The 25,216-nt window shown below is 42.9% G+C and overlaps 1 protein-coding gene and 1 non-coding gene across 2 annotated transcripts in view; both read right to left on the reverse strand.

Moving 5' to 3' along the window:
* PIP4K2A (phosphatidylinositol-5-phosphate 4-kinase type 2 alpha) overlaps nucleotides 1-25,216 on the reverse strand; it is a 178,514-nt gene that overhangs the window by 99,676 nt on the left and 53,622 nt on the right. The gene's annotated exons all lie outside the window — the stretch shown is intronic.
* On the reverse strand, nucleotides 7,087-7,193 carry LOC122449002. Its single transcript, XR_006271823.1, has one exon. It is a non-coding gene; the product is annotated as a U6 spliceosomal RNA (small nuclear RNA).

Here is a 25,216-nt window from a genome sequence, read left to right on the forward strand (position 1 = left end):
CACTGAGAGTCCTGACAGACCGTATCATACACTCTGATGCTACAAAGATTGCTTCAAGTGCTCCATCTCGTAGTCATTTTGGAATATGTCACACATTGTTATTAGATATTAAAATACAGAGTTACTAAATGACTGTTAAAAGTCTGACAGGATGGAGTCGATCTTGATAACATGGAATGGGGCTCTGATAGCGAAACTGCTTTACCTTATACATGTGAGTCCACCGAGTCAGCAGCTTCTAGAACTGCTGTATTTGTTCACTTTACACCAGTGACCAGGGTGTTCTTTTTTAAAACACTGGCAAGTGTGTGATTATCAGCAACATTTTAGAGTGAGCCAGAGAGGAGAGTAAGAAACTCAAAATGACTAACAGAAAACTCATGTTCTACAAGTCTTAGTTTCAGAAACCACAACACCCACCAAAACTCAAACGGGATGTGCAAATTTGAGGTCTGACTCATCACCTGCCAGTTACTGGGCCCTACCTGAGTTCTGAGTCCTCTCACCTTCCTCTGCCCTCCATCCCAGTTAAGCCAGAAGACTTGGGCCAAGTTTAACACATCAACTCTCTCACTCTTTTTATAAGAGTAAATACCAGTGAATGGTAGGAACGTTGGCAGGAACTAAGATGCCAACTTCTCACAGGTCAGGAGCCAAGTCATGTATGCTGCCCAGAAAGCAGCCCAGTAAGACCATGGTGTGGTTCTACAGACATGCACTTGCGCTTGGTATTGATAATCCCTCTCCCAAATAGTGGAGAAGGCAATGACACCCAACTCCAGTACTCTTGCCTGGAAAATCCCATGGATGGAGGAGCCTGGTAGGCTGCAGTCCATGGGGTCGCTATGAATCAGATAGGACTGAGCGACTTCACTTTCACTTTTCACTTTTATGCACTAGAGGAGGAAATGGCAACCCACTCCAATGTTCTTGCCTGGAGAATCCCAGGGACGGGGGAGCCTGGTGGGCTGCCGTCTATGGGGCTGTACAGAGTCAGACACGACTGAAGTGACTTAGCAGCAGCAGCAGCAGCAGCTCCCAAATAGATTTTAATAAATAACCTTTTTATAAATAATGGTAATAATAGATTGTAATCCATAGAATGAGAACCTATGAGTTTGTGCTAAGACAGACAGAAGAGGAGAGGAAGTGATTCCTTACAATAGAATTCCAACTAATAAATGTAAAAGGAATTATGGCAATATTTTAAAATTGCCAATTGGCAAATATTTACAGTAATAACTATTTCAGGCAAGAATCATCAATGGATGCTAAAATTAATGAGCAAAAATATGGTGAGAAAAAGGATATTTACATAGTCTCCTAGTATCTCCCCATAAAACACTTATTAATAACAAAGACAAACTTATTAAGAACTGTTTATAATTGCCAGGACATGGAAGCAACCTAGATGCCCATCAGCAGATGAATGGATAAGGAAGCTGTGGTACACATGCATAATGGAATATTACTTGGCCATTAAAAAGAATTCATTTGAATCAGTTCTAATGAGATGGATGAAACTGGAGCCCATTATACAGAGTGAAGTAAGCCAGAAAGATAAAGACCAATACAGTATACTAACGCATATATATGGAATTTAAAAAGATGGTAACGATAACCCTATATGCAAAACAGAAAAAGAGACACAGATGTACAGAACAGACTTTTGGACTCTGTGGGAGAAGGCGAGGGTGGGATGTTCTGAGAGAATAGCATTGAAACAAGTATACTATCAAGGGTGAAACAGACCACCAGCCCAGGTTGGATGCATGAGACAAGTGCTCGGGGCTGGTGCACTGGGAAGACCCAGAGGGATGGGATGGGGAGGGAGGCGGGAGGGGGGGATCAGGATGGGGAACACATGTAAATCCATGGCTGATTCATGTCAATGTATGACAAAAACCACTACAATATTGTAAAGTGATTAGCCTCCAACTAATAAAAATAAATGGGGGGACAAAAAAGAACAAAGGGAAAAATAACCATAGGGTGGAGGAAGCTGATACCACTATAATCAAGAGGTCAAAGTCAAAATCACCACTAATGAGATAAATCAACATCATGTGTCCTCTGATATGATGCACTGAGGTGGACACCGCTCTGATAATCTGGCACTCTGATAAAAAACACACAATCTAAATTTAATCATTAGGACACAAACCCTAACTGAAGCCGTTCCATAAAACAACCAGTCAGTGTTCTTCATCAAAAGTGCAAAGATCCAGAGAGATATATAAAGACAGAGAAACTGGTCCAGATGAAGGGAGGCTAAGGTGATAAGATAACCAAATGCAACATGTGATCCTGGAACCAGAAAGGAAACCAAAATAAATGGGACAACTGGGGGAATGTGAATAAGATCTATCAGTTCATAAGAATATTGCATCAGTGTTAATGTTCTGATTTTATTAATGTATTCTTGGCTGTGTATGATGGTAACATCTAAATGAAAGGTATATGGGAATTCATTATATTATTTTTTGTCACATTTTTATATGTTTAAAATTATTTCAAAATAAAAATTTAAAACAAAGTTAAAATTGTGTTTTTAGTAGACAGCATCCATCATTGTTTCTCCATCCAATCATCTGTACTCTGTTCACTGAAAGTAACTTGGTCTTACATGTCAATTTGCAGCTCTCTGCCACAAAGCCAAGCTGTATCCAAGATGGCGGAGTAGAAGGATGTGTGCTCATCTTCTGTGAGAACTCCAAAATTACAACTTGCTGCTGAACAACTGTCAACAGGAGAACATTGTATCCCACCAAAAAAAGATAACCCATGTCTAAGAACAAAGGAGAAGCCCCAGCAAGACCATAGGAGAGGCGAAATCATATTTAGAATCAAAGCCCAAATCAGCCAGAGATGCCTGGGGGGCTCAAACAAATCTTGTGCATACCAGGACCCAGAAACCCCACAGAGACTGAGCCAGAACTGTGTCTGAGTGTCTCCCGTGGTGGTATGGGTCAGCAGTGGACTGCTGCAGTGGACTGCACCCAGGGCAGGGGCTCTGGGAGCAGGAGACCTGGGTATAGCATAAGCTCTCTTGGAGGAGGTCGCCATTAACCCCACCATAGAGCCACAGGACTGAGGAAACAGACTCCTCGAGGGCACAAGCAAAACCTTGTGCACACCAGGACGCAGGGAAAAGGAGCAGTGACCCCACAAGAGACTGACCCAGATGTGTCGTGAGTGTCCAGAAGTCTCTGGTGGAGGTGTGGGTTGGTGGTGGCCTGCTGCAGGGTTGGGGGCAGTGCATGCAGGGGGCACCTTTTTTTGAAGGAGGTGAGATTCTAAACACAATTATCTTCATTACCTCCACCATAGTTTAGCCTCAGGTCAAACAACAGGGAGGGAACACAGACCCACCCATCAACAGAAAACTGGATTAAAGATTTATGGCCCTGCCCATCAGAATAAGACCCAATTTCCCCCTGAGGCAGTATCTCACATCAGGAAGCTTCCAGAAGCCTCTTATCATTCTCCATCAGAGGGCAGACAGAATGAAAACCACAATCACAGAAAACTAACCAATTTGATCACATGGACCATAGCCTTGTCTAACGCAATGAAACTATGACCCATGCCATGTAGGGCCACCCAAGACAGACGGGTCATGGTGGAGAGTTCTGACAAAACTCTGTCCACTGGAGAAGGGAATGGCAAACCACTTCAGCATTCTTGCCTTGAGAACCCCATGAAGAGTATGAAAAGGCAAAAAGATAGGACACTGAAAGATGAACTCTGCAGGTTGGTAGGTGTCCAATATGCTACTGGAGATCAGTGGAAAAATAACTCAGAAAGAATGAAGAGACAGAGCCAAAGCAAAAACAACACCCAGTTGTGGATGTGACTGATGATGGAAGTAAAGACAGATGCTGTAAAGAACAATATTGCAAAGTAACCTAGAATGTTAGGTCCATGAATCAAGGCAAATTGGAAGTGGTCAAACAGGAGATTGCAAGAGTGAACATCGACATTTTAGGAATCAGTGAACTAAAATGGACTGGAATGGGTGAATTTAACTCAGATGACTATTATATCTACTACTGTGGGAAAGAATCTCTTAGAAGAAATGGAATAGACATCACGGTCAACAGAAGAGTCTGAAATGCAGTACTTGGATGCAATCTCAAAAATGACAGAATGATCTCTGTTCATTTCCAAGGCAAACCATTCAATATCACAGTAATGAAAGTCTATGCCCCAACCACTAATGCCGAAGAAGCTGAAGTTAAACAGTTCTATGAAGACCTGCTACAAGACCTTCCTGAACTAACACTCAAAAAAGATGTCTTTTTCATTATAGGGGATTGGAATGCAAAAGCAGGAAGTCAAGAGATACGTGGAGTAACAGGCAAATTTGGCCTTGGAGTACAAAATGAAGCAGGGCAAAGGCTAACAGAGTTTTGCCAAGAGAAGGCACTGGTCATAGCAAACACCCTCTTCCAACAACACAAGAGAAGCATCTACACATGGACATCACCAGATGGTCAATACGAAAATCAGATTGATTATATTCTCTGCAGCCAAAGATGGAGAAGTTCTATACAGTCAGCAAAAACAAGACTGGGAGCTGACTGTGGCTCAGATCTTGAACTCCTTATTGCCAAATTCAGACTGAAATTGAAGAAAGGAGGGGAAACCACTAGACCATTCAGGTATGACCTAAATCAAATCCCTTACGATTATACAGTGGAAGTGAGAAATAGATTCAAGGGATTAGATCTGATAGACAGAGTGTCTGAAGAACTATGGACGGAGGTTCGTGACATTGTACAGGAGGCAGTGATCAAGACCATCCCCAAGAAAAAGAAATGTAAAAAGGCAAAATGGTTCTCTGATGAGACCTTACAAATAGCTGAGAAAAGAAGAGAAGCTAAAGGCAAAGGAGAAAAGGAAAGATATACCCATTTGAGTTCAGAGTTCTAAAGAATAGCAAGGAGAGATAAGAAAGCCTTCCTCAGTGATCAAAGCAAAGAAATAGAAGAAAACAATGGAATGGGAAAGACTAGAGATCTCTTCAAGAAAATTAGAGATACCAAGGGAACATTTCATGCAAAGATGGGCTCAATAAAGGACAGAAATGGTATGGACCCAACAGAAGCAGAACATATTAAGAAGAGGTGGCAAGTATACACAGAAGAACTATACAAAAAAGAACTTCATGACCCAGATAACCACGATGGTGTGATCACTCACCTAGAACCAGACATCTTGGAATGCGAAGTCAAGTGGGCCTTAGGACATCACTATGAACAAAGCTAGTGGAGGTGATGGAATTCCAGTTGAGCTATTTCAAATCCTAAAAGATGATGTTGTGAAAGTGCTGCACTCAATATGCCAGCAAATTTGGAAAACTCAGCAATGGCCACAGGACTTGAAAAGGTCAGTTTTCACTCCAGTTCCAAAGAAGGGCAAGGCCAAAGAATGTTCAAACTACCGCACAATTGCACTCATCTCACACGCTAGTAAAGTAATGCTCAAAATTCTCCAAGCCAGGCTTCAACAGTACATGAATCATGAAATTCCAGATGTTCAAGCTAGATTTAGAAAAGGCAGAGGAACCACAGATTAAATTGCCAACATCCACTGGATCATCAAAAAAGCAAGAGAGTTCCAGAAAAACATCTACTTCTGCTTTATTTACTACACCAAAGCCTTTGACTGTGTGGATCACAACAAACTGTGGAAAATTCTTCAAGAACAGGGAATACCAGACAACCTGATCTGCCTCCTGTGAAATCTGTATGCAGGTCAAGAAGCAACAGTTAGAACTGGACATGGAACAACAGACTGGTTCCAAATTGGGGAAAGGAATATGTCAAGGCTGTATATTGTCACCCTGCTTATTTAACTTATATGCAGAGTACATCATGAGAAATGCTGGGCTTGATGAAGCACAAGCTGGAATCAAGATTGCCTGGAGAAATATCAATAACCTCATATATGCAGATGACACCACCCTTATGGCAGAAAGCGAAGAACTAAAGAGCCTCTTGATGAAAGTGAAAGAAGAGAGTGAAAAAGTTGGCTTAGAACTCAACATTCAAAAAACTAATATCATGGCATCTGGTTCCATCACTTCATTGCAAATAGATGGGAAAACAAAGGAAACAGTGTCAGACTTTATTTTTTGGGGCTCCAAAATCACTGCAGATGGTGACTGCAGCCATGAAATTAAAAGGCGCTTGCTCCTTGGAAGAAAAGCTATGACCAGCATATTAAAAAGCAGAGACATTACTTTACTAACAAAGGTCCATCTAGTCATAACTACAGTTTTTCCAGTATTCATGTATGGATGTGAGAGTTGGACTATAAAGAAAGCTGAGGGCTGAAGATTTGATGCTTTTGAACTGTGGTGTGGAGAAGACTCTTGAGAGTCACTTGGACTGGAAGGAGATCCAACCAGTCCATACTAAAGGAAATTAGTCCTGAATGTTCATTGGAAGGACTGATGCTGAAGCTGAAGCTCCAATACTTTAGCCATCTGATGCGCAGAACTGACTCATTGGAAAAGACCCTGATGTTGGGAAAGACTGAAGGCGGGAGGAGAAGGGGACGACAGAGGATGAGACAGTTGGATGGCATCACTGACTTGACGGACATGAGTTTGAGTAAGCTCCGGGACTTGGTGATGGACAAGGAAGCCTGGCGTGCTGCAGTCCATGGGGTCACAGAGAGTTGGACACGAGTGAGCAACTGAAGTTTACTGATGCCACATATGCATCTTATATAGTATTAACTGGAATATTTCTCTCATGCCCCATAGGGAAAAGAGTACCATCTGTTCTACTCTATGAGCAAGAAGCATAACCCTCAGGGGTAGGATATATACCTACAGCCTAGGCACCAGGCTCAGTGCTGAATGAATGAATGAATCTTTAAGGCTTATTTTTTAAAAATTAAAATTATGGGGAAAAAGATAAGGGGAATAGGACATGAAATATTCTAGACTCTGTTACATTATCAAGTTTTATGACTAATTCCCAGTCAAGGAGGGGGGGAATGCCTTACTTTCGGAAAGTAGCTGGGTTTTATTTTCATTTTTCTTTTTTTTTTTCTTTTCTTTTTTTTTTTTTTTTAAATATGGAATGCTTCACGAATTTGCGTGTCATCCTTGCGCAGGGGCCATGCTAATCTTCTCTGTATCGTTCCAATCCCAGTATATGTGCTGCCGAAGCGAGCACTGGGTTTTATTTTCTATTTTTCTTTATTTAGTTAGTTTTCTATCTATGCAGCACGTTATTGTCTTCGGCATTCATCATTTCTAAAAATTAACAATAACAACACATCCTCAAGGCTAACATTTATGTAGGACTTAACTAGAGGCTTTCCTGCTGGCTCAGTGGTAAAGAATCCACCTGCCAATGCAGGAGATGTGGGTTCGATTCCTGGTCTGGGAAGATTCCCTGGAGTAGGAAATGGCAACCCACTCTAGTGTTCTTGCCCGGGAAGAATCCCATGGACAGGGGAGCCTGGTGGGCTATAGCCCATTGGACACAACTTAGAGACTAAACAATAATAAACAAATGAGTCAGGTATCTGCAAAATGCTTTACAGTCTTTCTTAGGCAACCGTTTTAACAACCCTGTGAAATGAACAGGACTGTTCCACTCCCCAGCCCTAAACAAATAAGAAAACCGAGGCTGCAAGCAGCTCAGTGACTGGCTCAAGGTCATCGTGACCGCTACACAGCGTGGCCTGATTCTATTCACCTGGTCAGAGCGACTCCAGAACCTGGGCGCTCAGCCATGGCAGTCAACTGTCGCTTGTCTCATACTCGTAAATAAATAAAAAGGACATAAATTATAAAAGAAAAAAATAAACAAACCTCTCCAGTTACTTAAAGTAACCAGAGGAAAACTGCCTAAGGGGCAGATGACCACTAAATGAAGCAAACCAAACACTCACGTAAAGGACAATTGTCCACTTTAAGTTTTTACAACTTTCTGCTCTTTCTGGTTTACCCTGTCATCCACGGTAAAAATTCTTCATGGACAAACCCCCAGCTTTGCCTGGTCTGAGAGGGAAAATACAATGCCACCTTCATCATTCAGCATAGGCTGCAGCTTCTGGGTGCTGCTCCGAGCCTGCAGGAAAGGATATAGGGAGAAGAGGGGAGCTGGGGTACAGAGGGACATAGGGGCAAGAAGCCCAAGGGGTGCTGTTGGGTAGCCTATCCCCATATGTGCCTCTGTGGCAGAGTGATTATTTTGAACTAAAGTTAATTAAGAAACAGCCAGCCCAAGAGGGACACTCCAGGCTTTCCCTGGTGGCTCAGTGGTAAAGAATCCACCTGTCAAGGCAGGAGTCACAGGTTCGATCCGTAATCTGGGAAACCCCACACGCCACGGAGCACCTAAGCCCATGTGCCACAGCTACTGAACCTGTGCTCTAGAACCCAGGAGCCTCAGCTGCTGAGCTCACATGCTGCAACTACTGAAGTCATCCGGTCTGAGAGCCCGTGCTCCGCAAAAAGAGAAGCCACCGCAATGAAAAGCCCAAGCACCGCAACTAGACGGTAGCCCCTACTCCTTGCAACTAGGGGAGAGCCCACGCAGCAATGAAGACCCAGCACAGCCATAAATAAGTAAATAAATAAAATTATATACATATATACATAAAAGGAGGAGGGACACTCTGACTCTCCTGTCTCCTTGGAAGCAAGAAATCAATTTTACGTGAAAGGTGCCTTCTCTGCATTTAGAGACAGACAGTCACCCTTATCATCAAAGACAGGGGATTCATGCCAGAAGCCTATATAAACACGCCTGGTTATTTCTTTAATTGACAAGCCTGAACTCTGTCTAAATTCTTTACTAATTGGGTTCTCCAAACCTAAGTCTCTTTGTCCCATCAATTCCTCAAAAATCTATTTGTCTACAACATGTAAAATCTGCCTGCTTTGGCCCCACTTCTAAGGTCCCATTTCCATGAGATCTCTGTGCCCATGAATTAAAAGATGTTTCTGTTTCTCTGGTCAATCGTTTCTGTCTCTCTGGTCAATCTGTCTTCTGTCAATTTTATTCTGAGTGCAGCCCCAAGAGCCCAGCAGGGGAGGGGGGCTATATCCCCCTCCCGGATGGTGCTGAATCCTTCTCAACTGGGTTGTCATTCCATGATGCCACACCCAGAAGTTCATAATTTGACATTCCAACAACACTTCATCCAAGTGACAACTGAAGAAGCAAGACAACAAACGTGGATCCTAAGCACTTGAGGGTCGCTTTGTTTTCTCAAACCCTTGCCCCAGCCTGGAGGCGACTGGTCATAGGAAGTCAAAGTTCCACACGGAGACGAAGGCAGTGTATCTTTCAAGGCATCTCGGATGCAGTGTTTGGAGCAGAGCCTATGTGCTTGGGGCTGCTGGGCGCACGCACTGAGTCCACAACACTGCCTGGCACTTGGTCAGTGCGCCTGGCTGTCACCGTCATCAATATCCCTAGGGTGCTGTCCCAGAGAAAACCCTTAGTAAATCTTTGCTGACTTTCATTTAAAACAAATGTGGTTACATCAAAATGTGATTATTCATACAAATACATACTAGGGATGTAATGTACAACATGATACATACAATTAACACTGCTGTATGCTATAAATGAAAGTTGTCAAGAGAGTAAATCTTAAGAGTTCTCATCATAAGAAAAAACTTTTCTCTATTTAATTTTGTATCTATATGAGATGATGAATGTCACAAAACTTGTGATATTCACTTCATGATGTAAGTCAAGTCATCTGAAACTTATACAGTGCTGTATGTCAATTATATCTCAGTAAACCTGGGGGCGGGGGGAGGGGGGGAGAAATGCTATTTGGCTTAGAGACTTGATGAGCCTGCAGCTGAAGTGAGAAACTATAGCTGACATTCCACAGAGCGGATGCACTGCAGCTGAGAGTCCGAGGCAACCCTGAGCGCCTGGAAGACATCTGGCCACAAATTACAGCCTGGACCAAAGAAGCCAGCCCCAGAGGATGGGGGGTTGGGGGAGGAGGCATGATCAAAACAGGACTGTATTCCAGAAGTAGCGCTGCCCGTTTCCTTCAAGGGCGTTAGGAAACCTAAGACAACGGTTCCTCACACCTTGTGTTCTGAGAAACCGTGACGATGTCTTTCTCTGGTGTCTCCCCTTCCTTTCCTACAGCACCTCTTGTTTACCGTGCACCTTCATTTCCTTAGTGGTTGCAGATCTGCAGAACATGCAGACACTTGCTGACAGAGGTGTTCACACAACTTTAGAACTGTATGCGATTTTGTTGAGCTCTCTGCAACAGTATCATGCTCTGTGGTCCCTTCCTGCTAACCTGTTTGGCATGGACTTGCTTTTTAATTAAAATGAAAGAGCATCCTTAAAAAGTCCAAATTTAGAAAACGAATCAAGAGAGAGTTATTCTACATTAGAAAAGGAGACGGCTCTAAAGAAGGAGTCACTGAAGTGAATCCTTTCCTACCGCCCAACTCCCTGTCTCTCCGTTCAGTACAGTGCAAAGTTTCTTAGGAAGCATAGATTTTTTTCAGTCTATGGAGGAACCATTTAGGAAGGAGCACAGACAACAGCTACATGAAGCAAAAATCATCTTTGATTTCACCAAATAATGGTTGATCTGAACTAAGCTGAGGAATGTTTCCCTAACTGTTAAGGTTCATTCCAAAAGCAACCTCTTAAAATTGGTGCTATGTCCCCCCACCAGCCCCGCCCCACCAAACAATTCTAACTTGAGTATAATCCAGACCTTCCATAGGAGATATTTACTGCTCTTTAAGTGAGATTTTATTTTTTAAAAGTCTTTATTGAATTTGTTACAATTTTTTCTGTTTTCTGTTTTGGGTTTTTTGTGGGGGGCTGTGAGGCATGTGGGATCCTAGCTCCCTGACCAGGGATCAAACCCACACCCCCTGCACTGGAAGCCAAAGTCTTAACCACTGGACTGCCAGGGATGTTCCTAAGTGAGATTTTAAACATGTAATCTATGTATCCATATTTTTTAGAGACCTATGTAGTGAAGACCTAACGTGTGTGTGTGTCTGTGTGTGTGTGTGAGAAGTCGCTTCAGTCGTGTCTGACTCTTTGCAACGCTATAGACCACAGCCCACAAGGCTCCTCTGTCCATGGGATTCTCCAGGCATAAATACTGGAGTGCACTGCCATGCCCTCTTTCAGGGGATCTTCCCTATCTAGGGATTAAACCTGTGTCTCTTATGATTCCTGCCTTGGCAGGTGGGTTCTTTACCACTAGTGTCATCTGGGAAGCCCAAGACTAAGATGAGCAGGGTTCAAAACCAAGTGATGAAAACAGACATGTAAGATGAGTGAAAATTGCCAGCAGCTTTCATGGGAGAGAGGGAGGAATAAGTAGAGCACACGAGGTTCGGGGGGCAGGAAAAATACTCTGGATGATAATTAATGGTGGAGAAGTGTCATCATACATTTGTCAAAGCCCATAAAATGTACAATGCAGAAGTGAACCCTAATGTAAACTATGGACTCTGGCTGGTAATGAGGTGTCAATGTTGGTTCATCAATTGGAACAGACAGACTGCCTGGTGCAGGATGTTGATGGTGGTGGGGGGTGGGCTGAGAACTCTCTGCACCTTTCCTTCAGTTTTGTTCTGAATTTAAAACATCTCTAAAATATATAGTCTATGATTTTTTTTTTTTAAGTGCTAGCATCTAGCAGGAAGAGAGTGTTATCCATGGAGTTTAAGGAGATATTGGAGATAGACTTTGGAGGAGGGAAAGGACTTGGGTTTGGATAAGAAAATGTGTTACTAACTTGGGAAAAGGCATGGATCTTGGGTGGGGTGAGGCAGCACGCGGGATGTTGGTTCCCTGACCAGGGATCGAACCTCCACCCCTTGCAGTGGAAGTGTGGAGTCTTAACCACTGGACTACCAGGGACATGGAGGACTTCAAGGGATCAACTGACAAGACTCTGAGTGCCAGGTGGGCAGGGCTGGTATTTGTTCTGAGGGCAGTGAGGTGTTATAGAAGGTCTTGAGTTGGGGCTTATTAGACGAGGGTCATCTAGGGATTTTGAAGAAGGAAATGGCAACCCACTCCAGTATTCTTGCCTGGAGAATCCTGTGGATGGAGGAGCCTGGTGGGCTGCTGTCCATAGGGTTGCACAGAGTCAGACATGACTGAAGTGACTTAGCAGCAGCATCTAGGGATTTAGCTCCTTGCTGTGTAGACTGGAATTTGGAGGGATGATGAAGTCTGGAGGCCACAGTGTGGGCCCGAGTCAATGGGCTGGGGCACAGGATGTGGTGGGGGGAACCCAGAAGGGAAGGGGGAAGGCGGGGAGCTCAGAACGCCCAAGAGATTTTGGGCCTTTGAGACTAGAACAGTGAAGTCACTACCGAAAATAGGAAATACAGAAAGAGAAGTAGATTTGGGGTACATAGAAGATGTCTTATTTTGGGTGTGTGCAGATTATTCATGTGGAGAAGTCTAACACGCAGCTACAAATGCGGTTCTGAGGCCAAAAATATTTCGAAGTAAACCTGCAGACAGAGAGTCATTAGCGCCTTAGGAAGAGCTGCCATTGTAGAAACTGATGATGTTGCAAAGGGGCTCAGTCAGAGGGAAAAAAGAGCATGGTCAAAGAATCCTCAGGAAGAGGACTTGGCCAAAGAGTCTGAAAAGGAGTATTTATAGAGACAGAGGAACCAGAAGGAGCAGGCCACGTTCCCTCCGGGCCCCACTCAGGGGTGCAGACAGCGACCCCTACCATCACAAATCATTCATTAAGCCCCTCCCCATGTCACTGCAGAGCATATATGTTGTTAATATTGACTGGGAGATTTCAGCAGAAACTAATGCCCATGGTCAGCAGTTTTTATTTTGGTTGGCCAGAAATAAATTCTGTTATTCAACTAACACTTTGCTGGTTATTACATTCAATGGTTGCACCTGACACACCTGTAACGTCTTCTAATTTTCGTGAAATGTTGTCTTCCATCCACTCGTCTGTAGAAGCGGAGGAGCATCCTCTAGCACCGTGAGTTTCATTTTCACTTTCCGTATCAGAATCAATCACTAAGGTTTTTTTGTCTTTTGGTTGGTCTAATCTTCACATTGTCTGAATCAGAACTATATTCTGAAGAATGATCACCCTCTGAGACACTAGTATATACATTGCTCAGACAATGACAGAAAGTATCTGCATAAAATTCACTGATAAATTCTTTGCTCAAAATTTTGCAGTGCATCGTTTTTGAAAATTTTACGTTTATAATATTCCAACAAGGTTGGAACAAAAACCTAATGGAGCAAAATGTGGATGATAATGACAATCATTGTTGTATAATGGACCCTAGATCAATTTGAAGCTCTAACAACTTCGCACGGTGGTGTTAATTGTATCACTCTCTCTATTGCTACTTCTCTGGTCAATAATCTGTTAAGCAGAAACTACACTGTTACTTTGTGAAAACTCACTAATATCTAGAACAAGGAATACAGATGTGTACTTCAAATCTGAAGTAAGACTTCCAAAATACAAGGGGATAAATGTGTGGGAGACTGCATACTGGTATCCCCAGTGAATCCCATCTCCCGCATCCACACCCTTACGTAGACTCTGGTCTTGGCCATGCACCAAGCTTGTGTCAGCTAGTGGGACCTCAGCAGAGGAGACAAGACCATAGGTGCAAGCCTGACAAGATAAGTTTCTGAGTCCTGGGCTTCTCCTTCTGGGCTGCTGCTGGCATGTAACAGACTTAGCTGACTGCTAGACCCCTGAGATGAGCCATCGGGGGTCAGCCAGCCCTCGCAGGTTCCCCAGGGCCAGCCACCTGAGACCAGAAGCATTGCCCAGCAGAGGTTGGCCCTAACTGCAGAATCACGACCAGATATAGAGTTGTTGCTTTTAAGCCGTTAAGTTATGGCGTGATTTATTGTACAGCAATAACTAAGTGCTGCAGAACATTTTAAACATGGGGGCGAAGCATATACATGTGGGGAAACAAGAAAGCAAATGTGCAAGAAGACTGAGGTTCAGAGTGAAAAGTTGACTCTCTACCCACAGAAAATTGAAAATGGCCCCGTGATTTGAGATAGGGGCTCATCCCTCTGAGCACCTTTTCCTGATGGCTCTTTTTTACTTTTTATTATTATTTTTATTTTTTGGCTGTGCCACAGGGCTTGCAGGACCTTCGTTCCCCGCCCAGGGATGGAACACATGCCCTGGACGGTGAAAGAGCCGAGTCCTCACCAAGGGACCGTCAGGGAATTCCCAGATGGCTCTTTTTAAACTGTTACTTTCCCACCTGTTGTTTCCACCCCTAATAATCTACAAATACAGATTTCAGAATTTAAGAGCAGAAAGGCCCTAGAGGTGACCAAAAGACGGAATTAAAACCAAAGAAGTGATTCATTTCTAAAGAACCGCAAACTAATTACTCCTCGCGTCAAAACCAGAATGCAGAACTGTCACCCTTCAGCCCGAAGTGCTCTGGGCCATAGAGACCAGCCTGGTTGTAACCGCACTCTTGGCACAGGTCAGACTCACTGTCTTCAAGAAAGCCAGCCTTTCCCATGTCCTAGGGCACACGAGGTGCATGGTCTTCTCTCTGTCAAGTTAGGTGCAATGATTGGATGGAATCATCCAGGGAAGGAGCATGAACTGCACAGGCGAGAGGGTGGCAGTAACCACGGGGCTGAGACAAGCCCAGGACCCCGGCCGCCACCAGCACCAGAGCGATCGCAAACCACGCTGCTGCAACAGTCAGCCTTGATGTGCGCCGGCTGCCAGGATGTGGGGCGCTTTTTACTGAGAGGGTTTTGCAGTGCACTTTGAAACAGGCATTCCTCATTCACAGGAGGACATGAATGGATAATCTGAAAATAAGCGAGAAGGTGGTTTGGTGATGGATCCACAAACATCACCTCCAGAAAACCTGCCCTTTGGAGACCCAGTGCTCTGCAACTTGGCTGCCTTATTCTCTCCTCACCCCTCTCCTGAACAGTCCCCGGGGACCAAAACCTTCAGTGGAATTTGCACTAATGATCCCCCAGTGGGGCTTCAGGAGGGTTGCATTTTGAGTAATAACTCGGGTTTTTGAATCAGGTTTCATCTTCCTGGTTGACTGTACTTGTTGAGAATACGTTAATATTAAAATAAAAAGCATTAGGTCTTGATTTTAAAAACACGATATAATAAAAAGTTCGGTGTGCTGTGCTTAGCTGCTCAGTCATGTCTGACTCTTTGGGACCCGTGGACTGCAGTCAGTCCACCAGACTCCTCTGTCCATGGGGATTCTCCAGGCAAGAATACTGGAGTGGGTTACCACGCCCTCCTCCAGGGGATCTTCCCAACCCAAGGATTGAACCCAGGTCTTCCACGTTGCAGACAGATTCTTTACCGTCTGAATCACCAGGAAAGCCCACGAATACTGGAGTGGGCAGCCTATCCCTTCTCCAGGGGATCTCTCCGACCCAGAAAATGAACTGGGGTCTCCCGCATGGCAGGTGGATTCTTTACCAGCTGAGCTACAGTGGAGGAATATTAAAAGCACATCATATTAAATGAACTCCATTGTCTCTACTACATTGTCTCTTTCCTTTGAATAATTTCTTTACAGTTTCTTTATAGCTATATATAGCTTTATATACAGTTTCTATATATGTGTTTATTTTCTTGGGCTCTAAAATCACTGCAGAGGGTGACTGCAGCCATGAAATTAAAAGGCGCTTGCTCCTTGGAAGAAAAGCTATGACAAACCTAGAGAGCGTATTAAAAAGCAGAGACGTTACTTTGCTGATAAAGGTCCCTACAGGCAAATCTACGGTTTTCCCAATAGTCATGTACGGCTGTGAGAGTTGAACCATAAAGGCTGAGCACCGAAGAATTGATGCTTTTGAACTGTGGTGTTGGAGAAGACTCTTGAGAGTCCCTTGGACTGCAAGGAGATCAAACCAGTCCATCCTAAAGGAAATCAGTCCTGAATATTCATTGTAAGGACTGATGCTGAAGCTGAAGCTCCAATACTTTGGCCACCTGATGGGAAGAACTGACTCACTAGAAAAGACCCTGATGCTGGGAAAGACTGAAGGCAGGAGGAGAAAGGGATGACAGAGGATGAGAGGGTTGGATGGCATCACTAACTCAATAAACATGAATTTGAGTAAACTCTGGGAGACAGTGAAGGGCAGGGAAGCCTGGGGTGGGGCCCCTGGGGTCACAAAAAGTAGGACATGACTAAGAGGCTGAATAGCACCAACAACAATATATGGGTGGCCATGGCCTTTGATTAATTTGACTTAAACTTACAACCTCTCTCAGTAACTTCTCTCCTCCCTTCTCCAAGAATCAATTTTCCTGACCTCCTGCTTTCAATTATCCTTGAAGAATGTCTTGAAAGTATCCCATATTTCAGCGTGAAATCAAAAGGAAGGGCAGGAAGAGTCCACCACATCCCCTGTCTCTCCTTCCCTTTTCTTTTTTCCTCTCCTTTCTCTTGATCCATCTAAATATTTTTCAAAATAAACATTTAAGGACTTCTCTATGGTCCAGAGGTTAAGAATGGGCCTTCCATTGCAGGGGACTCAGTCAGGGAACTAAGATCCCACATGCCCTGGGGCAACAAAACCCACCAGGCAACTACCCACCCCACAAGGTCTAGAGTCCAAGTTCCGCAGTAAGAAGATTCCGCATGCTGCAACTAAGAACCAACACAGCCAAGTAAGTATTAAAAAGCAAACATTTAAAATAGAAATTGTCTTCTACCATTTCCCTAAGTGAACAGGATTTTTTTTTAAGGGGAGGAAGGACACTTTTCTATTATGTTCTATTAATAGAAAGGACACTTATCTATTATATAATTCTATATTCAATCACAAGAAATTCTCTGACACACTTTTTTGGTTTTCATTTTAAAGGAATTTGGGGGACCTTGAAATTCAAAGGAGATGGTTTACAAATCACTGTGTCTTGGAATATTTATTACAGTTTTTCTCTCAAAGATTAGCAGTAGTATACCCAAGTAAGAATCTTTCTTGTCATTATCCACATTTTAAAATCTTGACTGCTCTCTGGCACCTGTTTAAAATAAATAAAGTATTTTGGTTAACAACACTCTGAAGGTGTGCTGTGACTAATGGCATGGTTAAGCTGGAAGGCATTAATATATTCTTGATGCCAGAGCCAGAGGTACCAGCCCATACCTTCAACCAGAGGGAGCAAAATCAAATTAGTTTGATTAATATACAGAAAAAAATAAACTTACACTCACCAAAGGAGAAAGGTGTGAGTGTGTGTCAGGAGGGGTAAACTGGAAGCATGGGATTAAGAGATACACACTGTTATACATAAAATAGATAGATTACAGTGACGACTAGAAAGCACAGGGAACTATATTCAGTATCTTGCAATAACACATGCGTATCTGAGTCACTTTGCTGTACGCCAGAAACACAACATTGTACATGAACTATTCTTCAAAAATAAACAGTCTGATTATACTGAGAGGAAAAACAATTCACTCAAACATGTGATCAGGAAGGAGGGGGAGCCTCAGTAAAAGGACACCCCCCAAATCAAAGATTTCAGAGGAAAAAAAAAAAGTAAACTAAAAGCCAAATACAGATAATCCACTGAGACCAGGAAATGACACCTGAAGCACATTTAGGTCATTGTCAGCTTTTACCACGAAAGTAAGCAAACCAAAAAGTGTTCAGAGACATCACAGCTCAGCTTGCCAAAAACACCCCCCGGGTCTCCCCTGTTTATATTTAAGAGAAATCAACAGAGGTTTTTAAAAGAATTAAGACTTTAATTAATTGAGAGGCACGAAATAAATGCATTTCTCTTACTTGTACCATTCAAGAGTCATGACGAAGAACTTTTTTTTTAAAAGAAGTAGGTATATCCTCAACTTTTGTCAAGTCCAAACGGACTGGGAAATGAACAGCGGGGGAAAGCAGATAATACACTCAAGAATGCAAATTAGAAAAAACAAAGTGTACACCATCACAGACGAATAACCTGTCTAAAATGTCTTTAAAATTAGGACATCATTTTTCACAACCCAAAACTGCTTTAATCTTCCCAGTCAAAACCCTTATTTGCTATAGCTACAAAAAGTAGTACCTATAGCCTAAAACTAAACATCTTTTTTAGTGATCTGTTACTTCAATACACATAAAAGAACTTTTATGACTATCAACAAAACTAAAAAGTTGGGACTTCCCTGGTGGTCCAGTGGTTAAGAATCCGCCTGCCAATGCAGGGGACACAGGTTCAATCCCTGGTCTAAGAAGATTCCACATGCCGAGGGGCAACTAAGCCTGTGTGCCACAACTACTGAGCCCACGCCCTAGAGTCCAAGCTCCACAACGAGAGAAGCCATCGCAGTGAGAATCCTGTGTCCCCACAACTAGAGAGCCTGCATGCAGCAGTGAAGACCGCGTACAGCCAAAAAGAAATAATCTTTTAAAAGAAATAAAAAGTTGTATTTAATTCATAGAGGAGGAAACAATTAGATGTGTAATGTCTTCATCTGTACAAATCCATAGTCTCTCCAAGCAGAACACGAGAAGGAAATTATTATGCTGAATTTCATCCAACTCACAGTCGTATTCCAATTTTCTAACTTAATTAAAACTGGCAGTTTTACTGAGAGGAATCAAATTTCAATCAAATGGGTATGTCATCTTTTTTTTTTTTTTTAAAGAAAAAGCAAAAGAAAAATCAAGATCTCCCATGCAAAGGATTAACAGAGCTTTGATTAGAATTGAGAGCCACGAGTTAAACAGGTGTTTTGAATTACCACTTTTATTAAAACACAATCCTTTACATGAAGCTCACTGGATTTTTTTTTATTAGTTCTAGAATACTGAAAGAAAATGTTTGTTTGGCTTAACACAACGGGGACTCATAAATCATGGAAGAATGACGACGGTGCTACCTCTGGGAAATTCACGACTTCAGTCTCTCCCTGGGTAGCAGCACTAGGTATTTTAGGACCAAAAGAAGCCTTGGCAACAATCAAGAGCTCTTTCTATAGACACAAGAGCATCCTGGTCTGGGGGTGGGGCAAAATGAGATTCAAGTCGTAGATCTGTCAGCTTGTTGGCCAATACGTCTTTTTCTTGGGAATAAAAAATTACACTGAAAGGGTTTAAGGGGCAGCAGAATTGGCTGGCAGGATGGCAGCTGTGGCGGGCAGATAGGGACCCCCTACCCCACAAAGGGCCCCGGGAGTGGATTACGCTGATGCTGTGTAATAAGGCAGCGCTCCCAGTGACCTGGGCGCTCCCTTGGGGACTTGACAGCCCTCTTCATGGAATTCTGCTGAAAAAGACAAATATGGGCACATCCTAATATTCAGGCTTCTTGCTAGATCCAATTTATTTACCTTCTTCTCAGCCTGTGGGAAAATGGAATCTAGACCCCAGTGATTGAAACTAAGTTGCTTAAACATGGCTTGGTTTTGTATTCCCTCATGCAAAGTGGAAACAAAGTGCCCCTGAGATAAAGGACAAGCAGTTGTTAGATGAAAGAGAACGATATCTAATACTTGATATAAACATGTAGCAAAGATGTGGAGCCCGATGTGATGTAGGGGAAAATGATCAAGCAAAATGGCAATACACAGTTCTAAGAAGCAAGAGAAAGATTTTGGGGAAAAAATACATGTTTCACATTCCATTTTGAAAAATATATTTTAACGCCTCTGTCTTATATGATCAAACCTCATCAATAAACAAGTGGAACATATGCTTGTAGGACAGCAGTGTTTTTAAAATTTATCATCAAATCTTATGGTAAAATTTATTATATTCTATGACAAATGATGCTGCAGGCAGAAAAGCAGTTTTAGACTCGGAGGGTACCTAGTACCCTACAAGACCCCCTTATCCACCCCTCCACCTCATTTTATAAATGAAAAAACAGGCTCAGGGCATCTGTGAGAAAGCTGGGAGAAAGAGGCTTTCTCCCAAAGGCTCCTGCTGCCCAGAGGCCTCTGCTTTTGCCTACAGCCCTTTTGAAGTGGTCCTGAGATTACCAAGGCCATTCTATCACAGTCTGTCTCAGAAATGTATCCTCAGAGATCACATGAAGGTGGTGACATTGGCATTAAAAGTGAGGATGTTCTCTTCCAGAAATCTCATATTTACTCATTTAACACACACTCAATCCTCTCTTTTGAATGCCCTGCTCACCACTCACATCCCTCCCCACACCCACCTAGGTTATCACAGGAGTAAGGATTCTACATCCGTGCTCAGTTGCTCAGTCATATCCGACTCTTTGAGACCCCCGTGGACTGTAGCCCACCAGACTCCTCTGTCCGTGGGATTCTCCAGGCAAGAATATTGGAGTGGGTTGCCATTTCCTCCCCCTGGGGATCTTCCTGACCCAGGGATCGAACCCACATCTCCTGTGTCCCCTGCATTGGCAGGCAGGTTCTTTACCCCGAGTCACCTGGGAAGCCCAGGAGTCTATACGCTGGGACCCTACCCCCTGGTCATCAGAGTTCTCTACTCCCTTCCAAAGCTGCCCGGTCCAGGGCTGGCCCCAGCCCCACGCAGGTGCATTGAATCTTCTTTCCTGAGTTGGACTGGGGACCTTCACCCTGGCCTCTCCCCACAGCTGACTGACAGGATATAAAGGATGGAGGCCATCATCGTCTTCCACAATCCGGCCTGGAGGAGGCTGAAGCAGAAGATGAAATAGGTCCTCACAGTGAGGGCAGCACTGGTCCCCACCACGCTGCAGGCTCTGGCCTCCAGAAAGCACCCTAGTATCCTGGCGATGGAGCCCTCTTTCTGCTCAGCTAGAATGGGGTAAGCTGGGTGTAATACTTAGGGAAATCATTAACCCAGGTAAAACGCTTTTAATTTCATGATCAGCTCCCCTCGGAAATCGATAGCCCTGGCAGCGCACAGCAGATCAACAAACAGGACACATCTGAAGGCCAGCTGTCCATAGGCACTGTGAAGAACCTACTTCTCTGTTTTCTGCAGGCTGGCTCTTTGGTCATGAGGGCTCCATCTCTGGGGTCATGACTTTTCTCTCAGTGAAGACAGGGCTTGTCCCCAAATGTAGCTGGAGAAAGAGCCAAGAGCAGGGAGGGTTAAGATTTTCTTGGAGTTCCAATTCTATTCTTACTTTTAAAATAATTCGACAAACAACAAGGTCCTACTGTATAGCACAGGGAACTATATTCAATATGCTATGATAAACCATAATGGAAAAGGATAAGATAAAGAATATATATACGTGTGTGTGTGTGTGTGTGTGTGTGTGTGTGTGTAACTGAGTCACTTTGCTGTACAGAGGAAATTAACACAACCTTGTAAATCTACTTCAATACAATTTTTTTTAATTAAAAAAAATAATTCAGACGGTCTGATACTGTGTTTTTATTCTTCCATCTCACGCAAAAGAACTTAACTAAGAACTATATTGTGCTTGCATTTTGCTTCTGGGTATCTTTCATTATTTAATAGGTGGTGGGTTAAGTACACACATTTTTCTTACAAACAGCCTCGGGCTCTGACAGACAGGAAGCAGAGGAGTTTGGGCGACAGGAAATCAAGACCACCCTTACTTCTGCAGAGAATAATCGTTGGGAATGCCATCTGTTTATCAGAGTAAAAGCTACTGTCTCTACACTGAGTTTCTAACTCACGAGGGACACGTTTTCTTCCCCTTTTGAACCCGGGGAGGGGTGGGAGCCAACGCAGTCTCCCTAGAAGAATCTCTAGGAAGCTACTCTTTACAACCCACCCTGCAGAGTGGGACCAATCCCAGGGTTAGATGCACACATCAAAGAAAGATGAGGATTATCTAGCAAGATCATTCTCAAGATATATTGGCTGATATATTCTTTAACTACTGAATGCAATGTATATAGACTGAGTCTCGTTACAGAAAAGAATCAGCAGGAAAAAAAAAAGGTGTGTGTGTGTGTGTGTGTGTGTGTGTGTGTGTGTGTGTGTGTGTGTGTGTGTGTGTGTGTGTGTGTGTGTGTGTGTGTGTGTGTGTGTGTGTGTGTGAAAGTTGACCAGGTTGTCAACTCGGCTGACGCTCATAGAGGTTTTCTCTCCTTAAAATAAATAAGCAATATGGTAATATTGTTGACTTTACACTACAATATTTTTTCAAACCAGGATCGAAACCCACTTTCTAAAAGAGGCTCTATGGCTCTCTGGCAAAAGCAGAATTACAAAAATACAAGATTTTGGGAATTCCCTGATGGTCCAGTGGTTAGGACTCTAAGGTTTCACTGCTGAGGGCTCTGGTTCAATCTCTGGTTAGGGAACTAATACTCCACAAGCCTCCAGGCATGGCCAAAATAAATAAATAAATGAATGAACATACACAAAACACAAGGTTTCATAACCCCCACCATCATTATTCTTCTCATTATTTCTCAAACTCTGAGAGTGTGTATGTGTATCCACGAACACCTGCCACTCAGCAGCACCCACAGGGAGGGAGAATCACATTCTAAATAATCATCTGGATAATTATTCTATTCCAGATAATTCAGTGTCTAAACACTGAGTGTGTTTTCCTGTTTGGTCATAAAGTAGAGGCGCCATTATATTGTGCAAGGGTTTTGGGATGGAGACAGAGGCAGGGATACAGACAAGAAAATGAAAGGAACATCAGGAGGTTTTCATTAAGGATAAATATACACTCCTGAGATTTCGTGCTTGAGACATCCCCTCTCAAACCCCACCTGAGACCCACACGATCTAGACAATATGAAGGACAATAACGGAAACAAAAAAGTGGCAAGTATTCAGCGTGTCTTCAACGATAGGGGGAAAAAAAAATGAAGTGACTGGTGTGAGAATGGTTCTTCCCACAATCAGCCATGGCATCTGCGTTCCAAGTAACTAGGGAACTGCCCAGAAAGGTCACGGAGGACGGGACTGTGAAGACGTTCTGTGCATTGGGTCCCTGGAGGAAGTTGGCAAATTAAGCCACAGTGAGTAACCGTATGAAAATATGCCACTGACAGCAAGTATATGCGGAGTGACCCTCTGGGATTTTGTGCAGTAAATCCTCCATGAGCAGCACGGCAAAGTCAGCCCTGGAAACGGAGGGCTGAGAGCAACAAAACAAAAACAGTGTGAGAAAAATAATTAAGAATTATTCATGTTCCAAGAAAAACATTTAGAAGGTAAAAATATCCAGGGGAACATTTCAACCATATCTTTTCTTCATGGTGAATCATTCTTATTTAAAAACCCTCTTGAATCCCTTCCTATATTTACCCATCTTCCAAGGGTGGTCAAATTTGATCTCTTCCCCCTCAGTGCCATCCTGGGATGTCCCAGTCTGACATCTTTCTGCCAGTTACTAAGCCTCTGCAGGATATTAACAGACCCTTCTGTGTGTTTATAGATATAGTTTGCTTTCTCGTTCTCTGCAAAGGCTGTATCTTAAAATACACTGAATAAAGTAAAAAGAAAAAAAAAAAGGCAACAAATAATGAGTGATACTATGTATAGAAAATACTCAGATAACACAACAACTAACACTCATTTAAATTAAGGGGTAAATGAACATAATGCAATCATCCTCTCTGTCTGCTGTTAGCCGACATTAAACGCCCCTTAGGTTATTTCTGGGCTTCCCAGGTGGCACCAGTGGTAAAGAACCTGGCTGCCAATGTAGGAGTTATAAGAGACAAGGGTTCGATCCCTGGGTCAGGAAGATCCCCTGGGCATGGCGACCCACTCCAGTATTCTTGCCTGGAGAATTCCACGGACAGAGGAGCGTGGTGGGCTACAGTCCACAGGGTCTCAGTGTCAGACATGACTGAAGCAGCTTAGCATGCATGCAAGCAGGCAGGTTATCACTGTGTCAAAGAAGAGGAAAGGTAATACCACAGAAATTTTTTCCATGGAACAGCTTCTCTTCATTATTCCTCTCATTCAAATTTTTATGACTATCTTTGAAAATCTTTAACCACTTGTTCCAGACAATGAACTCTCTGCCTTTTCTAAGTATTTTCCCTGCAGATTGAAAAACACTCATTAATTTGGGTTGATTCTTTTCTTTCATACATCTTTCAGAGTTTATGGGAGGGGACCCTGAAACACTTATCTTGATTTTTTTTTTTGTTTGTTTGTTTTTGTTTCCAGTGCAGTTTATCTCCAGGAAGAACAGAAAACTGATCAACCACAATCAAACATTACAAAAATTTCTTGTTCTTTGTGGTCTGAAACAGGCGTGTTTTCTCCCCCATGCTTCAAGGCAACAAATATAATTGAATGTAATGATTTAAAACCTACTCCAAGACTAACTAGCAAGAAGTGCTTCTGCCAGACCACAATGTCTATGAGAGATGAATGTGGCCAATAAAAGCTGGAGATACACATTCCTGAAGTCAGAAAGCAGAGAGATGTTTCTGATCATGAGAATGTAGCCCAGAGATATTTGCTTGGGGGCAACAGCACATTTTTGATAGTAATACCTTGCCATCAAGAAGCACTCAACCTGACTTCCCTCAAAAGTCTCATTTTTACAAGTCAGAAAACCCTGATTTAAAAAGAAAAAACACTAACATAGGCACTGGAACATTTTCATTCATAGCGCTAATTGGAGTTTAGCTTATATGTCATTCATTTTTTTCAGAAAATTTCTCCATAAATTCTTGCAAATGCGAGATTGAGCATGCATGCGTTTATTTAATGGATTCTCTAGAAGGCTTTGCCAAATTCTAAATGTTCCGTCATGCATTTATTCACCAGTTATCAAGCAACTTATGAATAATTTAACATTTTCCCGTATTCTCCTATCAGATTAATCTAAGATGTCTCTAAGTTTCTTTCTCCTTTGACTATAATTTTTCGATTCAAGAAAAGTTTCTTTGTTAGGTCTACATTTTGAAAATATTAACTTGGCTATCAAATGATTCATGCTCCACATAAAAAGGCCAGTGACAGGAGTCACTGTTGAATGAGAGAAAATATTCTGAGCCGAAATACGAGCCAAATTGCCATTTGTTTTGTACGCAAGTGCCATGTTGCGTCTGGTACCTTGTCTGGCCAAGGACCCCGTGGCTATACAACGGAACACAGGATTAACTTGATCAGAGGAACAAAACATGACCCCTTATGCAGTGTAGGAGGGAGGGCTGGCCCAGAACAAAATGCTTAAGTAGATCTCTTCTTCAGCAACCAGTCTTTTCTTTTCTGTGTTTCCCTTAAGGTCATTTACACCACCCTCCCCTCCCACCTGGTCA

This window comes from Cervus canadensis, chromosome 10 (assembly GCF_019320065.1).
Source record: "Cervus canadensis isolate Bull #8, Minnesota chromosome 10, ASM1932006v1, whole genome shotgun sequence".
Taxonomy (NCBI): Eukaryota; Metazoa; Chordata; class Mammalia; order Artiodactyla; family Cervidae; genus Cervus; species Cervus canadensis.